Source organism: Taudactylus pleione, unplaced genomic scaffold (genome assembly GCF_031769625.1).
Source record: "Taudactylus pleione unplaced genomic scaffold, aTauple2 ptg000535l, whole genome shotgun sequence".
In the NCBI taxonomy this organism is placed as follows: domain Eukaryota; kingdom Metazoa; phylum Chordata; class Amphibia; order Anura; family Myobatrachidae; genus Taudactylus; species Taudactylus pleione.
The window spans coordinates 72,231-95,641 of NW_028284937.1; positions in this window are offsets into that span (position 1 = coordinate 72,231).

Below are 23,411 nucleotides of genomic sequence, written 5' to 3' on the forward strand. Positions count from 1 at the left end.
GCGGGGAGTGGGAGTAAGGTTAGGGGTATTGTAGTGTGTGTGGGGAGTGGCAGCAAGGTTGTCGGTAGTCTAGTTTGTGCGGGGAGTGGGAGCAGGGTTAGGGGAAGTGTAGTCTGTGCGGGGAGTGGGAGCAGGGTTAGGGGTAGTGTATGAGCGGGGAGTGTGAGCAGGGTTAGGGCTAGTGTAGTGTGTGCGGGGAGCGGCAGCAGGGTTAGGGGTAGTGTAGTGTGTGCGGGGAGTGGGAGCAGGGTTAGGGGTAGTGTAGTGTGTGAGGGGAGTGGGAGCAGGTTTAGGGGTAGTGTATTGTGTGCAGGGGATTGGGAGCATGGTTAGGGGTAGTGTAGTGTGTGCATGGAGTGGGAGCAGGGTTTGGGGTAGTGTATTGTGTGCTGGGAGTGGGAGCATGGTTAGGGGTAGTGTAGTTTGGGTGGGGAGAGGGAGCAGGGTTAGGGGTAGTGTATTGCGTGTGGGGAGTGGGAGCAGGGTTAGGGGTAGTGTAGTGAGTGCGGGGAGCGGCAGCAGGGTTAGGGGTAGTGTAGTGCGTGTGGGGAGTGGGAGCAGGGTTAGGGGTAGTGTAGGGTGTGCGTGGAGTGGGAGTAGGGTTAGGGGTATTGTAGTGTTTGTGGGGAGTGGCAGCAACGTTGTCGGTAGTCTAGTATGTGCGGGGAGTGGGAGCAGGGTTAGGGGAAGTGTAGTGTGTGCGGGGAGTGGGAGCAGGGTTAGGGGTAGTGTAGTGTGTGCAGTGAGCGTCAGCAGGGTTAGGGGTAGTGTAGTATGTGTGGGGAGTGGGAGCAGGGTTAGGGGTAGTGCAGTGTGTAAGGGGAGTGGGAGAAGGCTTAGGGGTAGTGTAGTGTGTGTGGGGAGCGGCAGCAGGGTTAGGGGTAGTGTATTGTGTTCGGGGAGTGGGAGCAGGGTTAGGGGTATTGTATTGTGTGCAGGGGATTGGGAGCATGGTTAGGGGTAGTGTAGTGTGTGAGGGGAGTGGGAGCAGGGTTAGGGGTAATGTAGTGTGTGCAGTGAGCGGCAGCAGGGTTAGGGGTAGTGTAGTGTGTGCGGGGAGTGGGAGCAAGGTTAGGGGTAGTGTATTGTGTTCGGGGAGTGGGAGCAGGGTTAGGGGTAGTGTATTTTGTGCGGGGGATTGGGAGCGTGGTTAGGGGTAGTGTAGTGTGTGCGGGGAGTGGGAGCAGGGTTAGGCGTAGTGTATTTTGTGCTGGGAACGGCAGCACGGTTAGGGGTAGTGTAGTGTGTGTGGGGAGTGGGATCAGGGTTAGGGGTAGTGTAGTTTGTGTGGGGAGTGGCAGCAGGATTAGGGGTAGTATACTGTATGCGGTGAGTGGGAGCATGGTTAGGGGTATTGTAGTGTGTGTGGGGAGTGGCAGCAAGGTTGTCGGTAGTGAAGTTTGTGCGGGGAGTGGGAGCAGGGTTAGGGGTAGTGTAGTGTGTGCAGGGAGTGGGAGCATTGTTATGGGTAGTGTATTGTGTTCGGAGAGTGGGAGCAGGGTTAGGGGTAGTGTATTGTGTGCGGGGGATTGGGAGCATGGTTAGGGGTAGTGTAGCTTGTGCGGGGAGTGGGAGCAGGGTTAGGGGTAGTGTATTGTGTGCTGGGAGAGGGAGCAGGGTTGGGGGTAGTGTAGTGTGTGTGGGGTGTGGGAGTAGGGTTAGGGGTAGTGTAGCGTGTGCGGGGAGCGGGAGCAAGGATGGGGAATGTGTAGTGTGTGCGGGGAGTGGGAGCAGGGTTAGGGGTAGTGTAGTGTGTGCGGGGAGCGGCAGCAGGGTTAGGGGTAGTGTAGTGTGTGTGGGGAGAGGGAGTAGGGTTTGGGGTAGTGTAGTGTTTGCAGGGAGCGGCAGCAGGGTTAGGGATAGTGTAGGGTGTGCGGGGAGTGGGAGTAGGGTTAGGGGTATTGTAGTGTGTGTGGGGAGTGGCAGCAAGGTTGTCGGTAGTCTAGTTTGTGCGGGGAGTGGGAGCTGGGTTAGGGGTAGTGTAGTGTGTGTGGGGAGAGGGAGCAGGGTTAGGGGTAGTGTAGTGTTTGCAGGGTTAGGGGTAGTGTAGTGTATGTGGGGAGAGGGAGCAGGGTTAGGGGTAGTGTAGTGTTTGCAGGGAGCGGCAGCAGGGTTAGGGATAGTGTAGGGTGTGCGGGGAGTGGGAGTACGGTTAGGGGTATTGTAGTGTGTGTGGGGAGTGGCAGCAAGGTTGTCGGTAGTCTAGTTTGTGCGGGGAGTGGGAGCTGGGTTAGGGGAAGTGTAGTGTGTGCGGGGAGTGGGAGCAGGGTTTGGGGTAGTGTAGTGTGTGCAGTGAGCGGCAGCAGGGTTAGGGGTAGTGTAGTGTGTGCGGGGAGTGGGAGCAGGGCTGGGGTAGTGTAGTATGTGCCGGGAGTGGGAGCAGGGTTGGGAGTAGTGTAGTGTGTGCAGTGAGCGGCAGCAGGGTTAGCGGTAGTGTAGTGTGTGCGGGGAGTGGGAGCAGGGTTAGGGGTAGTGCAGTGTGTAAGGGGAGTGGGAACAGGTTTAGGGGTAGTGTAGTGTGTGTGGGGAGCGGCAGCAGGGTTAGGGGTAGTGTATTGTGTTCGGGGTGTGGGAGCAGGGATAGGTGTAGTGTAGTATGTGCAGGGGATTGGGAGCATGGTTAGGGGTAGTGTAGTGTGTGCATGGAGTGGGAGCAGGGTTAGGGGTAGTGTATTGTGTGCTGGGATTGGGAGCAGGGTTAGGGGTAGTGTAGTGTGTGTGGGGAGTGGGAGTAGGGCTAAGGGTAGTGTGTGCGGGGAGCGGAGGCATGGTTGGGGGATGTGTAGTGTGTGCGTGAAGTAGCAGCAGGGCTAGGGGTAGTTTAATGTGTGCTGGGAGCGGGAGCATGTTAGGGGTAGTGTTGTGTGTGTGGGGAGTGGGAGCAGGATTAGGGGTAGTGTAGTGTGTGCGGGGAATGGGAGCAGGGTTAGGGGTAGTGTAGTGTGTGTGGAGAGGGAGCAGGGTTAGGGGTAGTGTAGTGTATGCAGGGAGCGGCAGCAGGGTTAGGGGTGGAGTGGGAGCAGGGTTAGGGGTAGTGTAGGGTGTGCGGGGAGAGGGAGTAGGGTTAGGGGTATTGTAGTGTGTGTGGGGAGTGGCAGCAAGGTTGTCGGTAGTGTAGTTTGTGCGGGGAGTGGGAGCAGGGTTAAGGGAAGTATAGTGTGTGAGGGGAGTGGGAGCAGGGTTTGGGGCAGTGTAGTATGTGCAGGGAGTGGGAGCAGGGTTAGGGGTAGTGTAGTGTGTGTGTGTGGAGAGGGAGCAGGGCTAGGGGGAGTGTGTGCGTGCAGGGAGCGGCAGCAGGGTTAGGGGTAGTGTGGGGAGTGGGAGCAGGGTTAGGCTTAGTGTAGGGTGTGCGGGGAGTGGGAGTAGGGTTAGGGGTATTGTAGTGTGTGTGGGGAGTGGCAGCAAGGTTGCCGGTAGTGTAGTTTGTGCGGGGAGTGGGAGCAGGATTAAGGGAAGTGTAGTGTGTGAGGGGAGTGGGATCAGGGTTAGGGGTAGTATAGTGTGTACAGGGAGTGGGAGCAGGGTTAGGGGTAGTGTAGTGTGTGTGTGTGGAGAGGGAGCAGGGTTAGGGGTAGTGTAGTGCGTGCAGGAAGCGGCAGCAGGGTTAGGGGTAGTGTGGGGAGTGGGAGCAGGGTTAGGCTTAGTGTAGGGTGTGCGGGGAGTGGGAGTAGGGTTAGGGGTATTGTAGTGTGTGTGGGGAGTGGCAGCAAGGTTGTCGGTAGTGTAGTTTGTGCGTGGAGTGGGAGCAGGGTTAAGGGAAGTGTAGTGTGTGAGGGGAGTGAGAGCAGGGTTAGGAGTAATGTAGTGTGTGCATTGAGCGGCAGCAGGGTTAGGGGTAGTGCAGTGTGTGCGGGGAGTGGGAGCAGGGTTAGGGGTAGTGTATTGTGTTCGGGGATTGGGAGCAGGGTTAGGGGTAGTGTTTTGTGTGCAGGGGATTGGGAGCGTGGTTAGGGGTAGTGTAGTGTGTGCGGGGAGTGGGAGCAGGGTTAGGGGTAGTGTTTTGTGTGCGGGGGATTGGGAGCGTGGCTAGTGGTAGTGTATTGTGTGCTGGGAACGGCAGCACGGTTAGGAGTAGTGTAGTGTGTGCGGGGAGCGGGAGCATGGTTGGGGGATGTGTAGTGTGTGTGCGGGGAGTGGGAGCAGGGTTAGGGGCAGTGTAGTGTGTGCAGTGAGCGGCAGCAGGGTTAGGGGTAGTGTAGTGTGTGCGGGGAGTGGGAGCAGGGTTAGGGGTAGTGTAGTGTGTGAGGGGAGTGGGGGCAGGTTTAGGGGTAGTGTGTGTGGGGAGCGGCAGCAGGGATATGGGTAGTGTATTGTGTTCCGGGAGTGGGAGCAGGGTTAGGGATAGTGTAGTGTGTGTGGGGGATGTGTAGTGTGTGCGGGAAGCAGCAGGGCTAGGGATAGTTTAGTGTGTGCTGGGAGCGGGAGCAGGTTTAGGGATAGTGTATTGTGTGCAGGGGATTGGGAGCATGGTTAGGGGTAGTGTTGTGTGTGCGTGGAGTGGGAGCAGGGTTAGGGGTAGTGTATTGTGTACTGGGAGTGGGAGCAGGGTTAGGGATAGTGTAGTGTGTGTGGGGAGAGGTAGCAGGGTTAGGGGTAGTGTAGTGCTTGTGGGGAGTGGGAGCAAGGTTAGGGGTAGTGTAGTGCGTGTGGGGAGTGGGAGCAGGGTACTGTAGTGTGTGCGGGGAGTGGGAGCAGGGTTAGGGGTAGTGTAGTGTGTGCAGTGAGCGGCAGCAGGTTTAGGGGTAGTGTAGTGTGTGCGGGGAGTGGGAGCAGGGCTGGGGTAGTGTAGTATGTGCGGGGAGTGGGAGCAGGGTTGGGGGTAGTGTAGTGTGTGCAGTGAGCGGCCGCAGGGTTTAGCGGTAGTGTAGTGTGTGCGGGGAGTGGGAGCAGGGTTAGGGGTAGTGCAGTGTGTAAGGGGAGTGGGAGCAGGTTTATGGGTAGTGTAGTGTGTGTGGGGAGCGGCAGCAGGGTTAGGGGTAGTGTATTGTGTTCGGGGAGTGGGAGCAGGGATAGGGGTAGTGTAATATGTGCAGGGGATTGGGAGCATGGTTAGGGGTAGTGTAGTTTGTGCGTGGAGTGGGAGCAGGGTTAGGGTAGTGTAGTGTGTGTGGGTAGTGGGAGTAGGGCTAGAGGTAGTGTGTGCGGGGAGCGGAGGCATGGTTGGGGGATGTGTAGTGTGTGCGTGAAGTAGCAGCAGGGCTAGGGGTAGTTTAATGTGTGCTGGGAGCGGGAGCATGTTAGGGGTAGTGTAGTGTGTGTGGGGAGTGGGAGCAGGATTAGGGGTAGTGTAGTGTGTGCGGGGAATGGGAGCAGGGTTAGGGGTAGTGTAGTGTGTGTGGAGAGGGAGCAGGGTTAGGGGTAGTGTAGTGTGTGCAGGGAGCGGCAGCAGGGTTAGGGTTGGAGTGGGAGCAGGGTTAGGGGTAGTGTAGGGTGTGCGGGGAGAGGGAGTAGGGTTAGGGGTATTGTAGTGTGTGTGGGGAGTGGCAGCAAGGTTGTCGGTAGTGTAGTTTGTGCGGGGAGTGGGAGCAGGGTTAAGGGAAGTGTAGTGTGTGAGGGAAGTGGGAGCATGGTTAGAAGTAATGTAGTGTGTGCATTGAGCGGCAGCAGGGTTAGGGGTTGTGTAGTGTGTGCGGGGAGTGGGAGCAGGGTTAGGGGTAGTGTATTGTGTTCGGGGAGTGGGAGCAGGGTTAGGGGTAGTGTTTTGTGTGCGGGGGATTGGGAGCGTGGCTATGGGTAGTGTATTGTGTGTTGGGAACGGCAGCACGGTTAGGAGTAGTGTAGTGTGTGCAGGGAGCGGCAGCAGGGTTAGGGGTGGAGTGGGAGCAGGGTTAGGGGTAGTGTATTGTGTTCGGGGAGTGGGAGCAGGATTAGGGGTAGTGTAGTGTGTGTGTGTGGAGAGGGAGCAGGGTTAGGGGTAGTGTAGTGCGTGCAGGAAGCGGCAGCAGGGTTAGGGGTAGTGTGGGGAGTGGGAGCAGGGTTAGGCTTAGTGTAGGGTGTGCGGGGAGTGGGAGTAGGGTTAGGGGTATTGTAGTGTGTGTGGGGAGTGGCAGCAAGGTTGTCGGTAGTGTAGTTTGTGCGTGGAGTGGGAGCAGGGTTAAGGGAAGTGTAGTGTGTGAGGGGAGTGGGAGCATGGTTAGAAGTAATGTAGTGTGTGCATTGAGCGGCAGCAGGGTTAGGGGTTGTGTAGTGTGTGTGGGGAGTGGGAGCAGGGTTAGGGGTAGTGTATTGTGTTCGGGGAGTGGGAGCAGGGTTAGGGGTAGTGTTTTGTGTGCGGGGGATTGGAAGCGTGGCTATGGGTAGTGTATTGTGTGCTGGGAACGGCAGCACGGTTAGGAGTAGTGTAGTGTGTGCAGGGTGCGGCAGCAGGGTTAGGGGTGGAGTGGGAGCAGGGTTAGGGGTAGTGTATTGTGTTCGGGGAGTGGGAGCAGGATTAGGGGTAGTGTTTTGTGTGCAGGGGATTGGGAGCGTGGTTAGGGTTAGTGTTGTGTGTGCGGGGAGTTGGAGCGTGGCTATGGGTAGTGTATTGTGTGCTGGGAACGGCAGCACGGTTAGGAGTAGTGTAGTGTGTGCAGGGAGCGGCAGCAGGGTTAGGGGTGGAGTGGGAGCAGGGTTAGGGGTAGTGTATTGTGTTCGGGGAGTGGGAGCAGGATTAGGGGTAGTGTAGTGTGTGTGTGTGGAGAGGGAGCAGGGTTAGGGGTAGTGTAGTGCGTGCAGGAAGCGGCAGCAGGGTTAGGGGTAGTGTGGGGAGTGGGAGCAGGGTTAGGCTTAGTGTAGGGTGTGCGGGGAGTGGGAATAGGGTTAGGGGTATTGTAGTGTGTGTGGGGAGTGGCAGCAAGGTTGTCGGTAGTGTAGTTTGTGCGTGGAGTGGGAGCAGGGTTAAGGGAAGTGTAGTGTGTGAGGGGAGTGGGAGCATGGTTAGAAGTAATGTAGTGTGTGCATTGAGCGGCAGCAGGGTTAGGGGTTGTGTAGTGTGTGCGGGGAGTGGGAGCAGGGTTAGGGGTAGTGTATTGTGTTCGGGGAGTGGGAGCAGGGTTAGGGGTAGTGTTTTGTGTGCGGGGGATTGGGAGCGTGGCTATGGGTAGTGTATTGTGTGCTGGGAACGGCAGCACGGTTAGGAGTAGTGTAGTGTGTGCAGGGTGCGGCAGCAGGGTTAGGGGTGGAGTGGGAGCAGGGTTAGGGGTAGTGTATTGTGTTCGGGGAGTGGGAGCAGGATTAGGGGTAGTGTTTTGTGTGCAGGGGATTGGGAGCGTGGTTAGGGGTAGTGTTGTGTGTGCGGGGAGTTGGAGCAGGGTTAGGTTTAGTGTTTTGTGTGCGGGGGATTGGGAGCGTGGCTATGGGTAGTGTATTGTGTGCTGGGAACGGCAGCACGGTTAGGAGTAGTGTAGTGTGTGCAGGGAGCGGGAGCATGGTTGGGGGATGTGTAGTGTGTGTGCGGGGAGTGGGAGTAGGGTTAGGGGTAGTGTAGTGTGTGCAGTGAACGGCAGCAGGGTTAGGGGTAGTCTAGTTTGTGCGGGGAGTGGGAGCAGGGTTAGGGGAAGTGTAGTGTGTGCAGGGAGTGGGAGCAGGGTTAGGGGTAGTGTAGTGTGTGCAGTGAGCGACAGCAGGGTTAGGGGTAGTGTAGTGTGTGCGGGGAGTGGGAGCAGGGTTAGGGGTAGTGTAGTGGGTGCAGTGAGCGGCAGCAGTGTTAGGGGTAGTGTAGTGTGTGCAGGGAGTGGGAGCAGGGTTAGGGGTAGTGTGCAGTGTGTGAGGGGAGCGGGAGCAGGTTTAGGGGTAGTGTAGTGTGTGTGGGGAGCGGGAGCAGGGTTAGGGGTAGTGTAGTGTGTGCAGTGAGCGGCAGCAGGGTTAGGGGTAGTGTAGTGTGTGCGGGGAGTGGGAGCAGGGCTGGGGTAGTGTAGTATGTGCGGGGAGTGGGAGCAGGGTTCGGGGTAGTGTAGTGTGTGCAGTGAGCGGCAGCAGGGTTAGCGGTAGTGTAGTGTGTGCGGGGAGTGGGAGCAGGGTTAGGGGTAGTGCAGTGTGTAAGGGGAGTGGGAGCAGGTTTAGGGGTAGTGTAGTGTGTGTGGGGAGAGGCAGCAGGGTTAGGGGTAGTGTATTGTGTTCGGGGAGTGGGAGCAGGGATAGGGGTAGTGTAGTATGTGCAGGGGATTGGGAGCATGGTTAGGGCTAGTGTAGTGTGTGCGTGGAGTGGGAGCAGGGTTAGGGGTAGTGTATTGTGTGCTGGGATTGGGAGCAGGGTTAGGGGTAGTGTAGTGTGTGTGTGGAGTGGGAGTAGGGCTAGGGGTAGTGTGTGCGGGGAGCGGAGGCATGGTTGGGGGATGTGTAGTGTGTGCGTGAAGTAGCAGCAGGGCTAGGGGTAGTTTAATGTGTGCTGGGAGCGGGAGCATGTTAGGGGTAGTGTAGTGTGTGTGGGGAGTGGGAGCAGGATTAGGGGTAGTGTAGTGTGTGCGGGGAATGGGAGCAGGGTTAGGGGTAGTGTAGTGTGTGTGGAGAGGGAGCAGGGTTAGGGGTAGTGTAGTGTGTGCAGGGAGCGGCAGCAGGGTTAGGGGTGGAGTGGGAGCAGGGTTAGGGGTAGTGTAGGTTGTGCGGGGAGAGGGAGTAGGGTTAGGGGTATTGTAGTGTGTGTGGGGAGTGGCAGCAAGGTTGTCGGTAGTGTAGTTTGTGCGGGGAGTGGGAGCAGGGTTAAGGGAAGTATAGTGTGTGAGGGGAGTGGGAGCAGGGTTAGGGGTAGTGTAGTGTGTGCAGGGAGTGGGAGCAGGGTTAAGGGTAGTGTAGTGTGTGTGTGTGGAGAGGGAGCAGGGCTAGGGGTAGTGTGTGCGTGCAGGGAGCGGCAGCAGGGTTAGGGGTAGTGTGGGGAGTGGTAGAAGGGTTAGGCTTAGTGTAGGGTGTGCGGGGAGAGGGAGTAGGGTTAGGGGTATTGCAGTGTGTGTGGGGAGTGGCAGCAAGGTTGTCGGTAGTGTAGTTCGTGCGGGGAGTGGGAGCAGGGTTAAGGGAAGTGTAGTGTGTGAGGGGAGTGGGAGCAGGGTTAGGGGTAGTGTAGTGTGTGCAGGGAGTGGGAGCAGGGTTAGGGGTAGTGTAGTGTGTGTGGGGAGTGGCAGCAAGGTTGTCGGTAGTGTAGTTTGTGCGTGGAGTGGGAGCAGGGTTAAGGGAAGTGTAGTGTGTGAGGGGAGTGGGAGCATGGTTAGGAGTAATGTAGTGTGTGCATTGAGCGGCAGCAGGGTTAGGGGTTGTGTAGTGTGTGCGGGGAGTGGGAGCAGGGTTAGGGGTAGTGTATTGTGTTCGGGGAGTGGGAGCAGGGTTAGGGGTAGTGTTTTGTGTGCGGGGGATTGGGAGCGTGGCTATGGGTAGTGTATTGTGTGCTGGGAACGGCAGCACGGTTAGGAGTAGTGTAGTGTGTGCAGGGAGCGGCAGCAGGGTTAGGGGTGGAGTGGGAGCAGGGTTAGGGGTAGTGTATGGTGTTCGAGGAGTGGGAGCAGGATTAGGGGTAGTGTAGTGTGTGTGTGTGGAGAGGGAGCAGGGTTAGGGGTAGTGTAGTGCGTGCAGGAAGCGGCAGCAGGGTTAGGGGTAGTGTGGGGAGTGGGAGCAGGGTTAGGCTTAGTGTAGGGTGTGCGGGGGATTGGGAGCGTGGCTATGGGTAGTGTATTGTGTGCTGGGAACGGCAGCACGGTTAGGAGTAGTGTAGTGTGTGCAGGGAGCGGCAGCAGGGTTAGGGGTGGAGTGGGAGCAGGGTTAGGGGTAGTGTATTGTGTTCGGGGAGTGGGAGCAGGATTAGGGGTAGTGTTTTGTGTGCAGGGGATTGGGAGCGTGGTTAGGGGTAGTGTTATGTGTGCGGGGAGTTGGAGCAGGGTTAGGGGTAGTGTTTTGTGTGCGGGGGATTGGGAGCGTGGCTATGGGTAGTGTATTGTGTGCTGGGAACGGCAGCACGGTTAGGAGTAGTGTAGTGTGTGCGGGGAGCGGGAGCATGGTTGGGGGATGTGTAGTGTGTGTGCGGGGAGTGGGAGCAGGGTTAGGGGTAGTGTAGTGTGTGCAGTGAACGGCAGCAGGGTTAGGGGTAGTGTAGTGTGTGCGGGGAGTGGGAGCAGGGCTAGGGGTAGTGTAGTATGTGCCGGGAGTGGGAGCAGGGTTAGGGGCAGTGTAGTGTGTGCAGTGAGCGGCAGCAGGGTTAGGGGTAGTGTAGTGTGTGCGGGGAGTGGGAGCAGGGTTAGGGGTAGTGTAGTGTGTGAGGGGAGTGGGAGCAGGTTTAGGGGTAGTGTGTGTGGCGAGCGGCAGCAGGGATAGGGGTAGTGTATTGTGTTCCGGGAGTGGGAGCATTGTTAGGGATAGTGTAGTGTGTGCGGGGGATTGGGAGCAGGGTTAGGGGATGTGTAGTGTGTGCGGGAAGCAGCAGGGCTAGGGATAGTTTAGTGTGTGCTGGGAGCGGGAGCAGGTTTAGGGATAGTGTATTGTGTGCAGGGGATTGGGAGCATGGTTAGAGGTAGTGTAGTGTGTGCGTGGAGTGGGAGCAGGGTTAGGGGTAGTGTATTGTGTGCTGGGAGTGGGAGCAGGGTTAGGGGTAGTGTAGTGTGTGTGGGGAGAGGGAGCAGGGTTAGGGGTAGTGTAGTGCGTGTGGGGAGTGGGAGCAGGGTTAGGGGTAGTGTAGTGCGTGTGGGGAGTGGGAGCAGGGTAGTGTAGTGTGTGCGGGGAGCGGCAGCAGGGTTAGGGATAGTGTAGTGCGTGTGGGGAGTGGGAGCAGGGTTAGGGGTAGTGTAGGGTGTGCAGTGTGCGGCAGCAGGGTTAGGGGTAGTGTAGTGTGTGCAGGGAGTGGGAGCAGGGTTAGGGGTAGTGTACTGTGTGCGTGGAGTGGGAGCAGGGTTTGGGGTAGTGTATTGTGTGCTGGGAGTGGGAGCAGGGTTAGGGGTAGTGTAGTGTGTGGGGGGAGAGGGAGCAGGGTTAGGGGTAGTGTAGTGCGTGTGGGGAGTGGGAGCAGGGTTAGGGGGTAGTGTAGTGTGTGCGGGGAGTGGGAGCAGGGTTAGGGGTAGTGTAGTGGGTGCAGGGAGCGGCAGCAGGGTTAGGGGTAGTGTAGTGTGTGCAGGAAGTGGGAGCAGGGTTAGGGGTAGTGTAGTGTGTGTGGGGAGTGGGAGCAGGGTTATGGGTAGTATAGGGTGTGCGGGGAGTGGGAGTAGGGTTAGGGGTATTGTAGTGTGTGTGGGAGTGGCAGCAAGGTTGTCGGTTGTCTAGTTTGTGCGGGGAGTGGGAGCAGGATTAGGGGTAGTGTAGTGTGTGCAGGGAGTGGGAGCAGGGTTAGGGGTAGTGTAGTGGGTGCAGTGAGCGGCAGCAGTGTTAGGGGTAGTGTAGTGTGTGCAGAGAGTGGGAGCAGGGTTAGGGGTAGTGTGCAGTGTGTGAGGGGAGCGGGAGCATGGTTGGGGGATGTGTAGTGTGTGTGCGGGGAGTGGGAGCAGGGTTAGGGGTAGTGTAGTGTGTGCAGTGAACGGCAGCAGGGTTAGGGGTAGTGTAGTGTGTGCAGGGAGTGGGAGCAGGGCTAGGGGTAGTGTAGTATGTGCGGGGAGTGGGAGCAGGGTTAGGGGCAGTGTAGTGTGTGCAGTGAGCGGCAGCAGGGTTAGGGGTAGTGTAGTGTGTGCGGGGAGTGGGAGCAGGGTTAGGGGTAGTGCAGTGTGTGAGGGGAGTGGGAGCAGGTTTAGGGGTAGTGTGTGTGGCGAGCGGCAGCAGGGATAGGGGTAGTGTATTGTGTTCTGGGAGTGGGAGCAGGGTTAGGGATAGTGTAGTGTGTGCGGGGGATTGGGAGCAGGGTTAGGGGATGTGTAGTGTGTGCGGGAAGCAGCAGGGCTAGGGATAGTTTAGTGTGTGCTGGGAGCGGGAGCAGGTTTAGGATAGTGTATTGTGTGCAGGGGATTGGGAGCATGGTTAGGGGTAGTGTAGTGTGTGCGTGGAGTGGGAGCAGGGTTAGGGGTAGTGTATTGTGTGCTCGGAGTGGGAGCAGGGTTAGGGGTAGTGTAGTGTGTGTGGGGAGAGGGAGCAGGTTTAGGGGTAGTGTAGTGCGTGTGGGGAGTGGGAGCAGGGTTAGGGGTAGTGTAGTGCGTGTGGGGAGTGGGAGCAGGGTAGTGTAGTGTGTGCGGGGAGCGGCAGCAGGGTTAGGGATAGTGTAGTGCGTGTGGGGAGTGGGAGCAGGGTTAGGGGTAGTGTAGGGTGTGCAGTGTGCGGCAGCAGGGTTAGGGGTAGTGTAGTGTGTGCAGGGAGTGGGAGCAGGGTTAGGGGTAGTGTAGTGTGTGCGTGGAGTGGGAGCAGGGTTTGGGGTAGTGTATTGTGTGCTGGGAGTGGGAGCAGGGTTAGGGGTAGTGTAGTGTGTGGGGGGAGAGGGAGCAGGGTTAGGGGTAGTGTAGTGCGTGTGGGGAGTGGGAGGAAGGGTTAGGGTAGTGTAGTGTGTGCGGGGAGCGGCAGCAGGGTTAGGGGTAGTGTAGTGCATTTGGGGAGTGGGAGCAGGATTTGGGGTAGTGTAGGGTGTGCGGGGAGTGGGAGTAGGGTTAGGGGTATTGTAGTGTGTGAGTGGAGTGGCAGCAAGGTTGTCGGTAGTCTAGTTTGTGCGGGGAGTGGGAGCAGGGTTAGGGGAAGTGTAGTGTGTGCAGGGAGTGGAGCAGGGTTAGGGGTAGTGTAGTGTGTGCAGTGAGCGACAGCAGGGTTAGGGGTAGTGTAGTGTGTGCGGGGAGTGGGAGCAGGGTTAGGGGTAGTGTAGTGGGTGCAGTGAGCGGCAGCAGTGTTAGGGGTAGTGTAGTGTGTGCAGGGAGTGGGAGCAGGGTTAGGGGTAGTGTGCAGTGTGCGAGGGGAGCGGGAGCAGGTTTAGGGGTAGTGTAGTGTGTGTGGGGAGCGGGAGCAGGGTTAGGGGTAGTGTAGTGTGTGCAGTGAGCGGCAGCAGGGTTAGGGGTAGTGTAGTTTGTGCGGGGAGTGGGAGCAGGGTTGGGGTAGTGTAGTATGTGCGGGGAGTGGGAGCAGGGTTCGGGGTAGTGTAGTGTGTGCAGTGAGCGGCAGCAGGGTTAGCGGTAGTGTAGTGTGTGCGGGGAGTGGGAGCAGGGTTAGGGGTAGTGCAGTGTGTAAGGGGAGTGGGAGCAGGTTTAGGGGTAGTGTAGTGTGTGTGGGGAGAGGCAGCAGGGTTAGGGGTAGTGTATTGTGTTCGGGGAGTGGGAGCAGGGATAGGGGTAGTGTAGTATGTGCAGGGGATTGGGAGCATGGTTAGGGGTAGTGTAGTGTGTGCGTGGAGTGGGAGCAGGGTTAGGGGTAGTGTATTGTGTGCTGGGATTGGGAGCAGGGTTAGGGGTAGTGTAGTGTGTGTGTGGAGTGGGAGTAGGGCTAGGGGTAGTGTGTGCGGGGAGCGGAGGCATGGTTGGGGGATGTGTAGTGTGTGCGTGAAGTAGCAGCAGGGCTAGGGGTAGTTTAATGTGTGCTGGGAGCGGGAGCATGTTAGGGGTAGTGTAGTGTGTGTGGGGAGTGAGAGCAGGATTAGGGGTAGTGTAGTGTGTGCGGGGAATGGGAGCAGGGTTAGGGGTAGTGTAGTGTGTGTGGAGAGGGAGCAGGGTTAGGGGTAGTGTAGTGTGTGCAGGGAGCGGCAGCAGGGTTAGGGGTGGAGTGGGAGCAGGGTTAGGGGTAGTGTAGGTTGTGCGGGGAGAGGGAGTAGGGTTAGGGGTATTGTAGTGTGTGTGGGGAGTGGCAGCAAGGTTGTCGGTAGTGTAGTTTGTGCGGGGAGTGGGAGCAGGGTTAAGGGAAGTATAGTGTGTGAGGGGAGTGGGAGCAGGGTTAGGGGTAGTGTAGTGTGTGCAGGGAGTGGGAGCAGGGTTAGGGATAGTGTAGTGTGTGTGTGGAGAGGGAGCAGGGCTAGGGGTAGTGTGTGCGTGCAGGGAGCGGCAGCAGGGTTAGGGGTAGTGTGGGGAGTGGTAGAAGGGTTAGGCTTAGTGTAGGGTGTGCGGGGAGAGGGAGTAGGGTTAGGGGTATTGCAGTGTGTGTGGGGAGTGGCAGCAAGGTTGTCGGTAGTGTAGTTTGTGCGGGGAGTGGGAGCAGGGTTAAGGGAAGTGTAGTGTGTGAGGGGAGTGGGAGCAGGGTTAGGGGTAGTGTAGTGTGTGCAGGGAGTGGGAGCAGGGTTAGGGGTAGTGTAGTGTGTGTGGGGAGTGGCAGCAAGGTTGTCGGTAGTGTAGTTTGTGAGTGGAGTGGGAGCAGGGTTAAGGGAAGTGTAGTGTGTGAGGGGAGTGGGAGCATGGTTAGGAGTAATGTAGTGTGTGCATTGAGCGGCAGCAGGGTTAGGGTAGTGTAGTTTGTGCGGGGAGTGGGAGCAGGGTTAGGGGTAGTGTAGTGTGTTCGGGGAGCGGGAGCAGGGTTAGGGGTAGTGTTTTGTGTGCAGGGGATTGGGAGCGTGGTTAGGGGTAGTGTAGTGTGTGCGGGGAGTGGGAGCAGGGTTAGGGGTAGTGTTTTGTGTGCGGGGGATTGGGAGCGTGGCTACGGGTAGTGTATTGTGTGCTGGGAACGGCAGCACGGTTAGGAGTAGTGTAGTGTGTGCGGGGAGCGGGAGCATGGTTGGGGGATGTGTAGTGTGTGTGCGGGGAGTGGGAGCAGGGTTAGGGGTAGTGTATTGTGTGCAGTGAACGGCAGCAGGGTTAGGGGTAGTGTAGTGTGTGCGGGGAGTGGGAGCAGGGTTAGGGGTAGTGTAGTATGTGCGGGGAGTGGGAGCAGGGTTAGGGGCAGTGTAGTGTGTGCAGTGAGCGGCAGCAGGGTTAGGGGTAGTGTAGTGTGTGCGGGGAGTGGGAGCAGGGTTAGGGGTAGTGCAGTGTGTGAAGGGAGTGGGAGCAGGTTTAGGGGTAGTGTGTGTGGGGAGCGGCAGCAGGGATAGGGGTAGTGTATTGTGTTCCGGGAGTCGGAGCAGGGTTAGGGATAGTGTAGAGTGTGCGGGGGATTGGGAACAGGGTTAGGGGATGTGTAGTGTGTGCGGGAAGCAGCAAGGCTAGGGATAGTTTAGTGTGTGCTGGGAATGGGAGCAGGTTTAGGGATAGTGTATTGTGTGCAGGGGATTGGGAGCATGGTTAGGGGTAGTGTATTGTGTGCGTGGAGTGGGAGCAGGGTTAGGGGTAGTGTATTGTGTGCTGGGAGTGGGAGCAGGGTTAGGGGTAGTGTAGTGTGTGTGGGGAGAGGGAGCAGGGTTAGGGGTAGTGTAGTGCGTGTGGGGAGTGGGAGCAGGATTAGGGGTAGTGTAGTGCGTGGGGAGTGGGAGCAGGGTAGTGTAGTGTGTGCGGGGAGCGGCAGCAGGGTTAGGGGTAGTGTAGTGCGTGTGGGGAGTGGGAGCAGGGTTAGGGGTAGTGTAGGGTGTGCAGTGAGCGGCAGCAGGGTTAGGGGTAGTGTAGTGTGTGAGGGGAGTGGGACCAGGGTTAGGGATAGTGTAGTGTGTGCGGGGGATTGGGAGCAAGGCTAGGGGATGTGTAGTGTGTGTGGGAAGCGGCAGCAGGGCTAGGGATAGTTTAGTGTGTGCTGGGAGCGGGAGCATGTTAGGGGTAGTGTAGTGGTAGTGTAGTGCGTGTGGGGAGTGGGAGCAGGGTTAGGGGTAGTGTAGTGTGTGCAAGTAGCGGCAGCAGGGTTAGGGGTAGTGTAGTGCGTGTGGGGAATGGGATCAGGGTTAGGGGTAGTGTAGGGTGTGCGGGGAGTGGGAGCAGGGTTAGGGGTAGTGTAGTGTGTGAGGGGAGTGGGAGCATGGTTAGGAGTAATGTAGTGTGTGCATTGAGCGGCAGCAGGGTTAGGGGTAGTGTAGTTTGTGCGGGGAGTGGGAGCAGGGTTAGGGGTAGTGTAGTGTGTTCGGGGAGTGGGAGCAGGGTTAGGGGTAGTGTTTTGTGTGCAGGGGATTGGGAGCGTGGTTAGGGGTAGTGTAGTGCGTGTGGGGAATGGGATCAGGGTTAGGGGTAGTGTAGGGTGTGCGGGGAGTGGGAGCAGGGTTAAGGGAAGTGTAGTGTGTGAGGGGAGTGGGAGCATGGTTAGGAGTAATGTAGTGTGTGCATTGAGCGGCAGCAGGGTTAGGGGTAGTGTAGTTTGTGCGGGGAGTGGGAGCAGGGTTAGGGGTAGTGTAGTGTGTTCGGGGAGTGGGAGCAGGGTTAGGGGTAGTGTTTTGTGTGCAGGGGATTGGGAGCGTGGTTAGGGGTAGTGTAGTGTGTGCGGGGAGTGGGAGCAGGGTTAGGGGTAGTGTTTTGTGTGCGGGGGATTGGGAGCGTGGCTACGGGTAGTGTATTGTGTGCTGGGAACGGCAGCACGGTTAGGAGTAGTGTAGTGTGTGCGGGGAGCGGGAGCATGGTTGGGGGATGTGTAGTGTGTGTGCGGGGAGTGGGAGCAGGGTTAGGGGTAGTGTATTGTGTGCAGTGAACGGCAGCAGGGTTAGGGGTAGTGTAGTGTGTGCGGGGAGTGGGAGCAGGGTTAGGGGTAGTGTAGTATGTGCGGGGAGTGAGAGCAGGGTTAGGGGCAGTGTAGTGTGTGCAGTGAGCGGCAGCAGGGTTAGGGGTAGTGTAGTGTGTGCGGGGAGTGGGAGCAGGGTTAGGGGTAGTGCAGTGTGTGAAGGGAGTGGGAGCAGGTTTAGGGGTAGTGTGTGTGGGGAGCGGCAGCAGGGATAGGGGTAGTGTATTGTGTTCCGGGAGTGGGAGCAGGGTTAGGGATAGTGTAGAGTGTGCGGGGATTGGGAACAGGGTTAGGGGATGTGTAGTGTGTGCGGGAAGCAGCAGGGCTAGGGATAGTTTAGTGTGTGCTGGGAACGGGAGCAGGTTTAGGGATAGTGTATTGTGTGCAGGGGATTGGGAGCATGGTTAGGGGTAGTGTATTGTGTGCGTGGAGTGGGAGCAGGGTTAGGGGTAGTGTATTGTGTGCTGGGAGTGGGAGCAGGGTTAGGGGTAGTGTAGTGTGTGTGGGGAGAGGGAGCAGGGTTAGGGGTAGTGTAGTGCGTGTGGGGAGTGGGAGCAGGATTAGGGGTAGTGTAGTGCGTGGGGAGTGGGAGCAGGGTAGTGTAGTGTGTGCGGGGAGCGGCAGCAGGGTTAGGGGTAGTGTAGTGCGTGTGGGGAGTGGGAGCAGGGTTAGGGGTAGTTTAGGGTGTGCAGTGAGCGGCAGCAGGGTTAGGGGTAGTGTAGTTTGTGAGGGGAGTGGGACCAGGGTTAGGGATAGTGTAGTGTGTGCGGGGGATTGGGAGCAGGGCTAGGAGATGTGTAGTGTGTGTTGGAAGCGGCAGCAGGGCTAGGGATAGTTTAGTGTGTGCTGGGAGCGGGAGCATGTTAGGGGTAGTGTAGTGGTAGTGTAGTGCGTGTGGGGAGTGGGAGCAGGGTTAGGGGTAGTGTAGTGTGTGCAAGTAGCGGCAGCAGGGTTAGGGGTAGTGTAGTGCGTGTGGGGAATGGGATCAGGGTTAGGGTAGTGTAGGGTGTGCGGGGAGTGGGAGCAGGGTTAGGGGTAGTGTAGTGTGTGAGGGGAGTGGGACCAGGGTTAGGGATAGTGTAGTGTGTGCGGGGGATTGGGAGCAGGGTTAGGGGATGTGTACTGTTTGTGGGAAGCAGCAGCAGGGCTAGGGATAGTTTAGTGTGTGCTGGGAGCGGGAGCATGTTAGGGGTAGTGTAGTGGTAGTGTAGTGCGTGTGGGGAGTGGGAGCAGGGTTAGGGGTAGTGTAGTGTGTGCAAGTAGCGGCAGCAGGGTTATGTATGCGGGGAGTGGGAGCAGGGTTAGGGGTATTGAAGTGTGTGTGGGGAGTGGCAGCAAGGTTGTCGGTAGTGTAGTTTGTGCGGGGAGTGGGAGCAGGGTTAGAGGTAGTGTAGTGTGTGCGGGGAGTGGGAGCAAGGTTATGGGTAGTGTATTGTGTTCGGGGAGTAGGAGCAGGGTTAGGGGTAGTGTATTGTGTGCGGGGGAGTGGGAGCAGGGTTAGAGGTAGTGTAGTGTGTGTGGGGAGTGGGAGTAGGGTTAGGGGTAGTGTAGTGTGTGCGGGGAGCGGGGGCAAGGATGGGGAATGTGTAGTGTGTGCGGGGAGTGGGAGCAGGGTTAGGGGTAGTGTAGTGTGTGCGGGGAGCGGCAGCAGGGATAGGGGTAGTGTAGTGTGTGTGGGGAGAGGGGAGCAGTGTTAGGGGTAGTGTAGTGTGTGCAGGGAGCGGCAGCAGGGTTAGGGGTAGTGTAGTGTGTGCGGGGAGTGGGAGCAGGGTTAGGGGTAGTGCAGTGTGTGAGGGGAGTGGGAGCAGGTTTAGGGGTAGTGTGTGTGGCGAGCGGCAGCAGGGATAGGGGTAGTGTATTGTGTTCCGGGAGTGGGAGCAGGGTTAGGGATAGTGTAGTGTGTGCGGGGGATTGGGAGCAGGGTTAGGGGATGTGTAGTGTGTGCGGGAAGCAGCAGGGCTAGGGATAGTTTAGTGTGTGCTGGGAACGGGAGCAGGTTTAGGGATAGTGTATTGTGTGCAGGGGATTGGGAGCATGGTTAGGGGTAGTGTAGTGTGTGCGTGGAGTGGGAGCAGGGTTAGTGGTAGTGTATTGTGTGCTGGGAGTGGGAGCAGGGTTAGGGGTAGTGTAGTGTGTGTGGGGAGAGGGAGCAGGGTTAGGGGTAGTGTAGTGCGTGTGGGGAGTGGGAGCAGGGTTAGGGGTACTGTAGTGCGTGTGGGGAGTGGGAGCAGGGTAGTGTAGTGTGTGCGGGGAGCGGCAGCAGGGTTAGGGGTAGTGTAGTGCGTGTGGGGAGTGGGAGCAGGGTTAGGGGTAGTGTAGGGTGTGCAGTGAGCGGCAGCAGGGTTAGGGGTAGTGTAGTGTGTGCAGGGAGTGGGAGCAGGGTTAGGGGTAGTGTAGTGTGTGCGTGGAGTGGGAGCAGGGTTTGGGGTAGTGTATTGTGTGCTGGGAGTGGGAGCAGGGTTAGGGGTAGTGTAGTGTGTGGGGGGAGAGGGAGCAGGGTTAGGGGTAGTGTAGTGCATGTGGGGAGTGGGAGCAGGGTTCGGGGTAGTGTAGTGTGTGCGGGGAGCGGCAGCAGGGTTAGGGGTAGAGTAGTGCATTTGGGGAGTGGGAGCAGGATTTGGGGTAGTGTAGGGTGTGCGGGGAGTGGGAGTAGGGTTAGGGGTATTGTAGTGTGTGAGTGGAGTGACAGCAAGGTTGTCGGTAGTCTAGTTTGTGCGGGGAATGGGAGCAGGGTTAGGGGAAGTGTAGTGTGTGCGGGGAGTGGGAGCAGGGTTAGGGGTAGTGTAGTGTGTGCAGTGAGCGACAGCAGGGTTAGGGGTAGTGTAGTGTGTGCGGGGGTGGGAGCAGGGTTAGGGGTAGCGTAGTGGGTGCAGTGAGCGGCAGCAGTGTTAGGGGTAGTGTAGTGTGTGCAGGGAGTGGGAGCAGGGTTAGGGGTAGTGTGCAGTGTGTGAGGGGAGCGGGAGCAGGTTTAGGGGTAGTGTAGTGTGTGTGGGGAGCGGGAGCAGGGTTAGGGGTAGTGTAGTGTGTGCAGTGAGCGGCAGCAGGGTTAGGGGTAGTGTAGTGTGTGCGGGGAGTGGGAGCAGGGCTGGGTTAGTGTAGTATGTGCGGGGAGTGGGAACAGGGTTCGGGGTAGTGTAGTGTGTGCAGTGAGCGGCAGCAGGGTTAGCGGTAGTGTAGTGTGTGCGGGGAGTGGGAGCAGGGTTAGGGGTAGTGCAGTGTGTAAGGGGAGTGGGAGCTGGTTTAGGGGTAGTGTATTGTGTGCTGGGAGTGGGAGCAGGGTTAGGGGTAGTGTAGTGTGTGTGGGGAGCGGCAGCAGGGTTAGGGGTAGTGTATTTTGTTCGGGGAGTGGGAGCAGGGATAGGGGTAGTGTAGTATGTGCAGGGGATTGGGAGCATGGTTAGGGGTAGTGTAGTGTGTGCGTGGAGTGGGAGCAGGGTTAGGGGTAGTGTATTGTGTGCTGGGGATTGGGAGCAGGGTTAGGGGTAGTGTAGTGTGTGTGGGGAGTGGGAGTAGGGCTAGGGGTAGTGTGTGCGGGGAGCGGAGGCATGGTTGGGGGGATGTGTAGTGTGTGCGTGAAGTAGCCGCAGGGCTAGGGGTAGTTTAATGTGTGCTGGGAGCGGGAGCATGTTAGGGGTAGTGTAGTGTGTGTGGGGAGTGGGAGCAGGATTAGGGGTAGTGTAGTGTGTGCGAGGAATGGGAGCAGGGTTAGGGGTAGTGTAGTGTGTGTGGAGAGGGAGCAGGGTTAGGGGTAGTGTAGTGTGTGCAGGGAGCGGCAGCAGGGTTAGGGGTGGAGTGGGAGCAGGGTTAGGGGTAGAGTAGGTTGTGCGGGGAGAGGGAGTAGGGTTAGGGGTTTGTAGTGTGTGTGGGGAGTGGCAGCAAGGTTGTCGGTAGTGTAGTTTGTGCGGGGAGTGGGAGCAGGGTTAAGGGAAGTATAGTGTGTGAGGGGAGTGGGAGCAGGGTTAGGGGTAGTGTAGTGTGTGCAGGGAGTGGGAGCAGGGTTAGGGGTAGTGTAGTGTGTGTGTGGAGAGGGAGCAGGGCTAGGGGTAGTGTGTGCGTGCAGGGAGCGGCAGCAGGGTTAGGGGTAGTGTGGGGAGTGGGAGCAGGGTTAGGCTTAGTGTAGGGTGTGCGGGGAGTGGGAGTAGGGTTAGGGGTATTGTAGTGTGTGTGGGGAGTGGCAGCAAGGTTGTCGGTAGTGTAGTTTGTGCGGGGAGTGGGAGCAGGGTTAAGGGAAGTGTAGTGTGTGAGGGGAGTGGGAGCAGGGTTAGGGGTAGTGTAGTGTGTGCAGGGAGTGGGAGCAGGGGTAGTGTAGTGTGTGTGGGGAGTGGCAGCAAGGTTGTCGGTAGTGTAGTTTGTGCGTGGAGTGGGAGCAGGGTTAAGGGAAGTGTAGTGTGTGAGGGGAGTGGGAGCATGGTTAGGAGTAATGTAGTGTGTGCATTGAGCGGCAGCAGGGTTAGGGGTAGTGTAGTGTGTGCGGGGAGTGGGAGCAGGGTTAGGGGTAGTGTATTGTGTTCGGGGAGTGGGAGCAGGGTTAGGGGTAGTGTTTTGTGTGCAGGGGATTGGGAGCGTGGTTAGGGGTAGTGTAGTGTGTGCGGGGAGTGGGAGCAGGGTTAGGGGTAGTGTTTTGTGTGCGGGGGATTGGGAGCGTGGCTAGGGGTATTGTATTGTGTGCTGGGAACGTCAGCACGGTTAGGAGTAGTGTAGTGTGTGCGGGGAGCGGGAGCATGGTTGGGGGATGTGTAGTGTGTGTGCGGGGAGTGGGAGCAGGGTTAGGGGTAGTGTAGTGTGTGCAGTGAACGGCAGCAGGGTTAGGGGTAGTTTAGTGTGTGCGGGGAGTGGGAGCAGGGTTAGGGGTAGTGTAGTATGTGCAGGGAGTGGGAGCAGGGTTAGGGGCCGTGTAGTGTGTGCAGTGAGCGGCAGCAGGGTTAGGGGTAGTGTAGTGTGTGCGGGGAGTGGGAGCAGGGTTAGGGGTAGTGCAGTGTGTGAGGGGAGTGGGAGCAGGTTTAGGGGTAGTGTGTGTGGGGAGCGGCAGCAGGGATAGGGGTAGTGTATTGTGTTCCGGGAGTGGGAGCAGGGTTAGGGATAGTGTAGTGTGTGCGGGGGATTGGGTGCAGGGTTAGGGGATGTGTAGTGTGTGCGGGAAGCAGCAGGGCTAGGGATAGTTTAGTGTGTGCTGGGAGCGGGAGCAGGTTTAGGGATAGTGTATTGTGTGCAGGGGATTGGGAGCATGGTTAGGGGTAGTGTAGTGTGTGCATGGAGTGGGAGCAGGGTTAGGGGTAGTGTATTGTGTGCTGGGAGTGGGAGCAGGGTTAGGGGTAGTGTAGTGTGTGTGGGGAGAGGGAGCAGGGTTAGGGGTAGTGTAGTGCGTGTGGGGAGTGGGAGCAGGGTTAGGGGTAGTGTAGTGCGTGGGGAGTGGGAGCAGGGTAGTGTAGTGTGTGCGGGGAGCGGCAGCAGGGTTAGGGGTAGTGTAGTGCGTGTGGGGAGTGGGAGCAGGGTTAGGGGTAGTGTAGGGTGTGCAGTGAGCGGCAGCAGGGTTAGGGGTAGTGTAGTGTGTGCAGGGAGTGGGAGCAGGGTTAGGGGTAGTGTAGTGTGTGCGTGGAGTGGGAGCAGGGTTAGGGGTAGTGTATTGTGTGCTGGTAGTGGGAGCAGGGTTAGGGGTATTGTAGTGTGTGAGTGGAGTGGCAGCAAGGTTGTCGGTAGTCTAGTTTGTGCGTGGAGTGGGAGCAGGGTTAGGGGAAGTGTAGTGTGTGCGGGGACTGGGAGCAGGGTTAGGGGTAGTGTAGTGTGTTCAGTGAGCGACAGCAGGGTTAGGGGTAGTGTAGTGTGTGCGGGGAGTGGGAGCAGGGTTAGGGGTAGTGTAGTGGGTGCAGTGAGCGGCAGCAGTGTTAGGGGTAGTGTAGTGTGTGCAGGGAGTGGGAGCAGGGTTAGGGGTAGTGTGCAGTGTGTGAGGGGAGCGGGAGCAGGTTTAGGGGTAGTGTAGTGTGTGTGGGGAGCGGCTGCAGGGTTACGGTTAGTGTATTGTGTTCGGGGAGTGGAAGCAGGGTTAGGGGTAGTGTATTGTGTGCAGGGGATTGGGAGCAGGGTTAGTGGTAGTGTATTGTGTGCTGGGAGCAGCAGAATGGTTAGGAGTAGTGTAGTGTGTGCGGGGAGTGGGAGCAGGGTTAGGGGTAGTGTAGTGTGTGAGGGGAGTGGGACCAGGGTTAGGGATAGTGTAGTGTGTGCGGGGGATTGGGAGCAGGGTTAGGGGATGTGTAGTGTTTGTGGGAAGCAGCAGCAGGGCTAGGGATAGTTTAGTGTGTGCTGGGAGCGGGAGTATGTTAGGGGTAGTGTTGTGGTAGTGTAGTGCGTGTGGGGAGTGGGAGCAGGGTTAGGGGTAGTGTATTGTGTGAGGGGAGTGGGACCAGGGTTAGGGATAGTGTAGTGTGTGCGGGGGATTGGGAGCAGGGTTAGGGATAGTGTAGTGTGTGCGGGGGATTGGGAGCAGGGTTAGGGGATGTGTAGTGTTTGTGGGAAGCAGCAGCAGGGCTAGGGATAGTTTAGTGTGTGCTGGGAGCGGGAGCATGTTAGGGGTAGTGTAGTGGTAGTGTAGTGCGTGTGGGGAGTGGGAGCAGGGTTAGGGGTAGTGTTTTGTGTGCAAGTAGCGGCAGCAGGGTTATGTATGCGGGGAGTGGGAGCAGGGTTAGGGGTATTGAAGTGTGTGTGGGGAGTGGCAGCAAGGTTGTCGGTAGTGTAGTTTGTGCGGGGAGTGGGAGCAGGGTTAGGGGTAGTGTAGTGTGTGCGGGGAGTGGGAGCAAGGTTATGGGTAGTGTATTGTGTTCGGGGAGTGGGAGCAGGATTAGGGGTAGTGTATTGTGTGCGGGGGATTGGGAGCATGGTTAGGGGAAGTGTAGCTTGTGCGGGAAGTGGGAGCAGGGTTAGGGGTAGTGTATTGTGTGCTGGGAGTGGGAGCAGGGTTAGGGGTAGTGTAGTGTGTGTGGGGAGTGGGAGTAGTGTTAGGGGTAGTGTAGTGTGTG